We start from the raw sequence: 10,021 nt of genomic DNA, 5'->3' as shown, positions 1-10,021 counted from the left end.
TCAGGTGTTTTTATTAGGAGCAGCAGATGTTCCAAATAGGGATGTTAGGTGTTCCTAAAACGAATGTTCCATGACTGGAGGACTTTTTGTGTGTGTAATTATTATAGATGCTTTCTTTTTCAACAGCTGGTGTTCCACATTGAATGCACTTTACACCATGTCCTCAGTTACTATAACATATTTTTAACTGAATTAGGTATGAGAAATGCTCTGTTCCAGATGGTCAATTTATTCAGGGAGTTTTCAACCCTAGCCTTAAACTAAAGGAAGAGAATGCTGTTTTTCTTTCTTTCTAGATTTCAGCTAGGTTCAAGGGAACATAAAAATGGAATAGAGAACTTTAGTCAATGATCCACGAGAGTTTTTAATTCAGTTTGTTCACCATAAAATTCATGTTATCACTTTTTCTTTAACCCTCAGACTTAAGGTACTGCCCATGAGTCTATAATTTCAAAACAAGAACGTATGCAACAAAATAAATTTAAAAAATAGTCTTTACAAAATTATTTTACACATTCCTTTTGTGTCACATCACTCATTTATCATCATAAAAAGTATTTAATTACATGCTGGAGGGATTGGGGGTTCCTACTGAATTAATAATGCATAACAAATCTTCTTTTACCCTCTCACTGAGTTTAAAATGCAGGGCTCAATTTTGACACTGGATTTCAGGCCTCAGTCCAATGATTGAGTTTAACCCCAGGACAGTAAACTCAAGACTGGCGAGTGCTGTGGTCTTAGGTTTTTCAATTGAATATCGATAACTAGATAGACTGTGTGAAATATTTTAAATGATCAACAATTATTAAATTTTTGACTTTAAGTCTGATCTAAACAAAGAACAATTTACTAAGCGGGATTTGGACCAGTGGCCTCCAGATTACCAGGCCAGGCACTCTACAAACTGAGCTATCTACCCCTATGTTGGTAGTGTAATGTACTGCCAGGGTCCTTGTTTGCTCTGTAGCCAAACGCAGACAGAAAAACAAACGAACTCAAATTCCGTTTAATAAGAAACACTGTGATATTGTTTGGAGTAATGCATCCAAAACCCTGTTACAGTGGCTTGATGTTCTTTTGAATAGAGCAGTACGGACTACTCTTAAGGTCCCATCCAGAACATCAGCTTCAGTTGTTCGTAATGAACTAGGCTGGAAAACTCTTGAAGACAGAAGAGCCGTTCATATAAATACCATGGTTTTTAAGTGTTTAACAGGCACTGTTCCAAGTTATCTTAGCAGTGTTTTTGTTCCAGTCAGTGAATTACACCGTCACCAAACTAGGAATAGCACTGTTGGTAATGTGACCCTTCTGCCCCCTAGAACAGAAAGTGGGAGAAGAACGTTTAATTTTAGGGGTGCCCAGGCTTGGAACAACTTGCCGCATAATCTGAAATCTCTACAGCCAAAAGAACTCAATCAATTTTTAACTCAACTCAAACAGCTCAGTTCATCCCATTTTTACTGACTTTCTTAATCCCAATTTTACTGGCTTTTGTTATTACTCCATTGTGGTTCATCTGTTTGTTTTTTTGTATTTGGTTGTGTGTATTTAATGGATGTGTATTTTTCCCCCTTTAAATTTCTTCGTCCTATTTAAAAACGTTTTTTTTAGTTTTCAAAATGTATGTGTGCTTGGATCTAGTGCTTTTTTTAAATGAATGTGCAATGTTTTTCTGTGTAAATTTGTAATATTTTTATCTTAAGTTCACTTCTGTAGTTTGTTATTAGCTGGGATCCATGGGAGATCAGTGAGTTTTTCTTCCTGAATGGATTTCCCAGGATAAACAAGAAATAAATAAACACACTGATTTATTTAATACTTCGAGAAGGACAACTTGCTCCATGCTCACTCACTGAACTCAGCATTTGGTCTGTCTGCACAACTTAATCGCACAATACATTGCTAGAAAGGGCGCCAAAACAACGCATCCGGTCAGCGCACAATTATCATTTTGTTGTACATTGTTATACATTATCAATAATTCGTCCAATCACTAAACAGTTCACCAAGAGTTCAAGCCAGCTGACGTGGGAGCGTTGTCCTCCAAGATCCGGCGGGGCCACTCCAACACATCGGCGGGCGCACAGTTTCAGTTCGTTACAGTAGTCTCCCTATTTTGTCAATGTCTTTATTCGGGGGAATTTGATATCAAAAATAGGAGTAAAAAGACCCAAACTAGGCCTAATGATATTATGCAGTGTAAGATGTTTTCACTAAATTCTGGGCAATTATGTTGCTCCACTTCATAGGTTATTTCCATCATTTAGGCTATTTCTCAAGACCATACTCCTTACAATAATAAGATAACACTTTGAAAAGTAAATGTTTTTCCATCTAACATACAAACTCTTCCTGTCAAAACAGACCACACCGACAAAGTTTCATTTTGTTACATTAGATCCAGAGCGAGAGGAAGATAAATAAATTAAGATACCCCTGGTTAAATAAACCCATCACATTGCAATGCGCTCCGTTAACAAATCAATACAGGGTTGGCATCCCGCCTCACCTAGCATACTTAATCATTGCATGCCTCACTAGGTACCGAGTACCAATTCGCATTCCTTTTCAATCACCGTTCCTTTGCCCCCAGGTTGCGAAAGTCGATCGCTGCGCATTCTCTCAAAGCCCGGCAAACAAAAATACAGGGGAATAAGCAATCTGCACCACCCTCTTTGTATTGAACGAAAGTGCGCAACACACTTTTTGTGTGGAACTAAGGCTTTAGATACTGCGGGGCAAGTTGTGTATCAAATAGGTGTATCAGGTTAGTTGGGCAAGTGTTTGGACACTCAATGGTGTACTTGGATACCTCAATTACCTGGGGGTGTTGTAAGCGTTGAACCAAATATAGAACATGATAATTCACTCAGTAAGCAATGTGTAGGGAGGTATATCATACTGGAATTTAATATTCCAACAAGATGGAGAGGAAAAAATCAATGGCTTAAAGATATCAACATTTATTTCCAAAGCTTTATCAAAGGTTTTCAAAACAGTTATTTTCAAAGGTTTTAAAAAAATGCAAGTTTGTTTCCTAGCTATCATTGTGTTTAATCTATTTTTCTAGGCGATGGTAAGGTATGGTTGGAAAGTGTATCACCATAAATTACTTTGCCATTAAGACACAAGAGTTATCCAGTATGAATTGATTTTTCTTCAAATGAGGTTGGATTCAAGCACAGGTCTTGGGGGCTTAGATTCTTTTTACCTCAATCCAGATCAACAGATATACATTCTTGAAAGGCAATTTTACAAGATTTTGATCAACCGGAGACGAGTTTTGAGCAAACCAAAGAGTTATGTTGAAGCCATAAAATTTATAGCTGAATATTCTTTGTTTCTATTTGCTTGTCATCGAAGTAAAGTTCTTAATGTTGAATTCTTATCTTTTATTTTCATCTCTGAAAATATAACCATGCTGAAATGTTGGTTCATCAGGAATTATTGCAAGACCAAGTGAATTTCAGGTACAATAAGGTTCTAGTAAGACTGTTTTCTAACATAATACTTAGATGCCTGACATCATGTAATTCTCGGACTTGCCATACACTTTCTGAATATGAATTTGTGTATTCATGGCACAGAAGCCAGGGATAGGTATTAAAGCATAAATTCATCAGTTGTTAACCCAAAATCACACGCATCACCAATTATTTATAATTTGATATGATTATAGGTCTATCTTAATTTGAACATTTAAAAGCTCCCTTTTCAACTGCAAATTGGTTGTTTTATTCTAGCTATATTGATTTATATGTTGATTAGAAGTGCTTAAAATTCAGTTTATTATGGATTTTGAATAAACTTTTTTTAGAAATAATTTGCATACTTTAAAATGATCAAAACCTTGTCTGAAGTGTGAGGATGGATTATTTCAGTGTGCAGCATTCCTTTGTACACATTAATGTTGACTTGTCGTCCTCTGTTTAATGCATTGTTTATTTGTTTTGTCCTAGTCACAGGCCTGGGCTAAACACCACACTTTTGCCGAGTCAAACTCAAACAATTAGAAAATGATGAATTCAATTCAACAAAAGAGCGACTAGTAATAGTGCAAACTTTTGATTTAAGTTTGACACTGGTGTCGGGGAGGTCTTCCGTGCACGATGTGGTGACAAATGTCGCACTCTTGCCACGTCCAATCGCGTTGAATTCTCAGTCAGGCGATGCTCTTTGGGAGCATGCACATACGTGCAAAGTTTTAGAAAAGCATTTTAAGTGCATTCTCTTCAAATAATATGGAGGTTCTCCGTAGCTGGGAGTACTGACTGGAATAAACATAACCTGTAATTTTCAGGTAATATATTTTGTTTGAAAATCTTTAAAAATGCCACCCCAACAATGATAGTTTTTAGGGAAACAATCCTCAAGACTCACAACAAACAAATTTAAAACAAAATATTACAAGAAGACATGAAAAACGAGGCTGATTCAGTGATGGAAATGGCAGCATGTGAGTTTTTTTTTCTGCAGGACTCGAGTATTTAGCAATTATTAAAAACTGGAGTAAAGTTAAAAACCAAAATAAGATTCTTCATCCCTGATGCAACTATTGCATCAATAAGACAGTGTGCATGCACATAAATTGATTTGAAATTAAATGTTCAAAGCTTTTAAAGCCAGTGGACCCTTTCGGTTCAGAAAAAAAAATAAAAGTTCACAGATTTACAAATAACTTACAGGGTTTACAGAAGGCAATGGTGAAAGACTTCTCGTGAAATATTGTTCCATGAAATGCTTTACTTTTTGAGAAAACAGCAAAACAATATAAATTCTCGTTAACGAGAATTACAGATTTATTTTAACACATGTCATGACACGGCGAAGCGCGCGGAAACAAGGGTGGGTTTTTCCGTTGTTTTCGCCCGACTCCGATGACCGATTGAGCCTAAATTTTCACAGGTTTGTTATTTGATATAGAAGTTGTGGTACACAAAGTGTGGGCCTTGGACAACACAGTTTACCGAAAGGGTCCAATGGCTTTAAAGGGTAGAACTTGTAAAATGAATCACCCCTGACAAACTGGTTTGTACTCACCCTTTTGTTCTCTAGACCACATAGAAATGCACTTCTTCACAGCACAGCAATAATGATTAATATGCTAAAATGCAACTTGACCTCTTAAACGTTTGCCAGCTAAAAGGGTTTGGACGAAAAAAGTCTCAAGTTGCGAGGGAACATTTAGAATAAGTTGTCACAAACTTGAGTTCAGCAGTGGAAATGAGCAAGCAGTCTATGCGCTCGTTACTATGCCAGTCCATGTTACTGACATAAAGACCTAATGACAATCTATGACAAGCCCTATCATCTGTAATCTTAGCTAGGCTTACGAAGATAGAGTTGCACGCTCCGTGAAGTACCTCCTAAATGGGTAATTATTTGAAGGAAGCTGAAGGTTAATTAATTCTGAAAACTGGAATTTCATTGTCTGCCTGTCTGTGGTTGGTATATAATTCTAAACATAATCAATGTACTGCTAAAACAAGAACTGCAAAGCGCTCGATATCGATTAGTGGTTCTGAAGGGAAAAAACAAATAGAGTAAAGGTGGAATAAGTGTCAGGTCTATCTGAGCGCATCTCCAGAGAGCTGCCCACAGAAGGTGAATTGAACGAACCCCAGACCTAACTATCGTATCCTAGCAAGAGCAGGACATAGTGGAATCCAGGTTGATGTAGATTCTATTAGGGATGAGACAGAAGTTATGCTCGAGGGAGCTCAAGGATTGATTTGAAAAAGAAAAAACAGAAGAATTCCCTGCCTTAGAATTAAACATCTTTGATCTGCCATTGGAATATTTTCCACTTCTGGTCCTACTGATGGCTTCACAAATAGAAAAATTGTATTATGGTGGTGGGTGGGGGGGGGGGGATTCCGTCTCTAACTTCCCCCCTCCCCACCCCCCACAATTTTTCTCTGATTAAAATCCAAAGACTGTGGTGTCGGGGCAAGCGCGATGTAAGGCTAATTTATTTTGTAAGACCAATTTGTTCCATTCAAAATAAGCATAAATTATAAAAAGTATTTGAGCTCCATGACTACATGCTACAAAACATTGGATGTGTGAAAAAAACAAATGGCCCTCATTGGGATTTAAACCCAAGACCCATAACATTCTGGGCATATGCACAGCGGTATTTTTGCTCCTCCAGGTTTTTCTCAAGAACCACATTTTTCTCTCAGTGTTGCATGGATGGTGCCTATAATCACCATAGATTAGTGAAATAACAAAACATGAGATGAGAACAAAATGTTTGGCTTCATTTTATGGATTAGGCACCATACCAAGTCAAAATAATGTGTTTCTTACATGCTACAAGACATTTCAAGCTACCAGGTCTAAATGCAGATGTTCCCCACCAGTCATTGCATTTCATTCTCTTTTGAACTGTAAATGTGAATTTAAGTAGACGCCTTTTCAATTGCACTTGCCGGACTCATCACCCATATAAACACTCAAACACCCAAAGGCATTAATCTAGTGTCTGAGAAAGGCGTTAAACAACAGGCTGGCAGAGCGAAGTCATACTACGCCTCCAGGGTTCTCCATAGGGTCAAATTATGTCCGGGCGCTAAACCAATCCTGCACTATTATCAAATTGCGCAAACCATTCCTGCACTGTTTTCAAATTGTGCAAATTATTCCGTATCTATCGGCATATTGCGCACACTACTCCTGTACTATCGGCAAATTGCGCAAACTATTCATGCTCAATTAGATAAGCCAATTACACAAACCACAAACCATTCCTGCCTGATCGGCAGTTGCACAAACTATTCCTGCAAGATCGACAGATTGTGCAAACAATTTTGCACAAATCATTTCAGAACGAACAAAACCACTTTATACACGATCGCCCGAAAAAAAAATTGAGTTTCAAACTTACGTCCGGGTATTTTTCGATCTCTGATCGGTCTCCTCATACCACGTAAACTTGATTTCAAGTCTGAGAGTGCGGTAATTTCTCTTCAGCGACGTAGAATTTCCCCATAGATTTGCTACCACGCTCTAAATACGCTCTAATGATGGATGTTAATTCACGAGAGGGCGCTGTTTCAGCCAATAATATATCAGGGCGACTAAACCGCATGATTCACAGACTTGGAACCAAGTCTAAATACCACGCTGTTGTCAAATGGTAGTCAGGATCCTCTGCATGCGACACAGAGAAAAATGCATGCGTAATGCCGTTACGAAATAGCCGAGATCTGGTTACCAGTCTTTGCACACTATTATTATATACAAAAAGGTAAGTGATATAGCGCATCGAACGGTGGTTTGAGTTCGTCGTGAAGTGTTTTTCAATTTTTATTGTCCGGGCGCGGTATTTTTTGTCCGGGCGCACAACGATTTTGTCCGGGCGCGGCATTTTTTGTCCGGGCGCATTTCGTATTTTCAGAATTTTGTCCGGGCGCAGCGCCTGGACAAAACCGCATGTGGAGAACCCTGAACCTCACAAGATTGTCATGCTAAACCTTCACAAGTTTTTCAAACCAGAGAAAAATTAGCAACTCGGCTTGGAGCAATAAAAAAAAAGTCACTGAAAGAATTAGCAACATTAGATTTTGATTTCTAAGTTTGGTACAGGCTAATTCCAGGGCTGTGCATATCGCCAAATTCGTCGCTCATGATCATGGATGACCGCTCTCCGCTTGCAGCCAAGCCCCAACGTTCTGCACTCGCTAAAAAAATGAAGAATATCTAGTATTGTGGACTGGATTATGCCGGGCAAAAGCCAAAATTCCCTGCCACCCGTGAAATACGCTTGACGTTAGCACAGAATTTCCTGCTACGCAAACGTCAATTCTTTGCTTTCAGTAAGCAGGATGGGAATGGGTATCTTCATCAAGGTATTACCACCTGTTTTAGGCGCCTTGTCAAAACCTCCCGGGCGTTCCTCCGCTGACAGTCTGCGGACTGGACAGCAAATGCCGCCGTTGCTAAGGACCTCGGACAGTCCGCGGAAGAACAGCCATGTGCGTTGAAGCGCGGCGAAGTTAATGAGCTATCCTTGCCAGGCGCTATTGTTAGTATAACAATAAGTCTCATGAATAAACAAGTTGTATTTTCAGGTCATGAATATCAGCGGCTTGGACGCGGACCGGCCGTGCTCTTTACATTGAACAATACATTTTCTACTCATGAATAACATCCTCCTGGAAGCGGACAGGCCGCACCGACAAGACAATTACACCATCCAGCGCTTGTGATAATCAGGGAACGATTTCGCCTGTATCACATCGCAATTTGTGATGCAATTTTGATGATTTGCTATGCAATTGTAAAAAGTGCATCGCAAATGTTGCAATCCAATTTGCGAAGCATAATTTGCAACATTTATGCTTGATACAAAAATATCGATTTTTAACTTGAAACCATTCACATTTAATTGATTTTCCCGCAAGAAAAACGATGCTAAATTAATAAGAAATCACCGCCGCCGCGACTACTAAACGTTTTCTTCCATGATGTTGAAATGCTGCTCTGGCAGTAGGGCAAAATCGACCATAGAAAACATTTGTTACGCGCTATATGTAAATTCAACAGCCAATAGAAACACCGGTCTCTGAAACTGTGGCTCCCCCCCCCCAGACATTGGACAAACCAGACTATCTGGTTGTTTTGACATGGAGACACACTCGCACAGGTGTGTAGATTTGTTTATTGGTGACGGTGACTAGGGATTTTATAAATAAGAAACTAATGTTTTCCGCTTGGAAAGTAAGAAAGAACAGTTAAAATTGTCCCCTGGCTACTCTGACCCACTTGGAACGGAGTTTGCACATAGCCTGGAACTTTTGTCAGTCGAAGCCGGGAATAAAGACAACCATTTTTAAAATTCATGTTTTGGTTATGTAGGCCCAACCAAGTCTTAAAAATCACACATTGGAGGAAATGGATTTTAGTTACACATCCACCCTCACTTTGCTTTTTATTCTGCAAAGGTAAAAACATTGTGAACCACCTACGTTCCTCCGCGGTTCCGCCGGTCAGCTCATAAGCTGGACCTTACAATGGCCGACCGGTCGCTCCGCGGAGCCCCCGGAATATTCATGTTTATTGACATGTAAATGAGCCGTCGTGGCCGTGGACATGCCTGGTTGCTACGGGTTCTTTTGTTACAAAAATCCGCGGACTCCCGCAGAATGCGCGCGGAATGGATAGGCTTGGAGGTTTTGACAAGGCGCCTTAGTATAGTGTGCAGTCCCCCATGATAAGACTGCCTGGATTAGAACACTCATCAGCTTCACTATGCTATTTCATACACAAACTGTTCACAGTTATATAGTGACCAACTGTTCACAGTTATATGGCAATCCAATTATGTCATTGTTATGTCTGTCACAATTCACATTCCCTTTTAAACCATGGCCATTAAGCTACTCAAGACTAGTGGCACTTATCCTCCAATTATCAGCTGCTAATCCCTCTATTGATACAAAAAGATTAGATTAGCTTGGTATTTACACAGTTTGCAATTGACACTAGTGCATTACAAGAGCACAATATGTCCACTTAGAGCTGTGAAAGCTATGCCTTTTTGCAGTTTATCCCTTTATAAACCTGACAGGCCATTTAGAATAGCCACAAATTCTGGTGGGTCAAACGAAAAAACTGATAATCAAAATTAAGTTTTTTAATGATCAAAATTATATGTACATCTATATTGATAAACAAAAAGGAAAAAAAAAAAACCCAGCCAGCCAAGACCACAATTTTATTCCTGATTAAACTACAAAGTTGTTTGTTGCCAAGAAAAGCTTTAGACAGATTATTTAACTGGTTTAAAGGCAGTGGACACTATTGTTAATTACTCAAAATAAATATAACATAAAACCTTACTTGGTAACGAGTAATGGGGAGAGGTTGGTAGTATAAAACATTGTGATAAACGACTCCCTCTGAAGGGGAGTAGTTTTCGAGAAAGAAGTAATTTTCCAAGAATTTGATTTTGAGACCTCAAGTTTAGAGTTTGAGGTACCGAAAACAAGCATCTGAAAGCACACATATT

Source organism: Asterias rubens, chromosome 6 (genome assembly GCF_902459465.1).
Source record: "Asterias rubens chromosome 6, eAstRub1.3, whole genome shotgun sequence".
Classification (NCBI taxonomy): Eukaryota; Metazoa; Echinodermata; class Asteroidea; order Forcipulatida; family Asteriidae; genus Asterias; species Asterias rubens.
Note: the sequence above shows the minus strand (reverse complement) of the source record.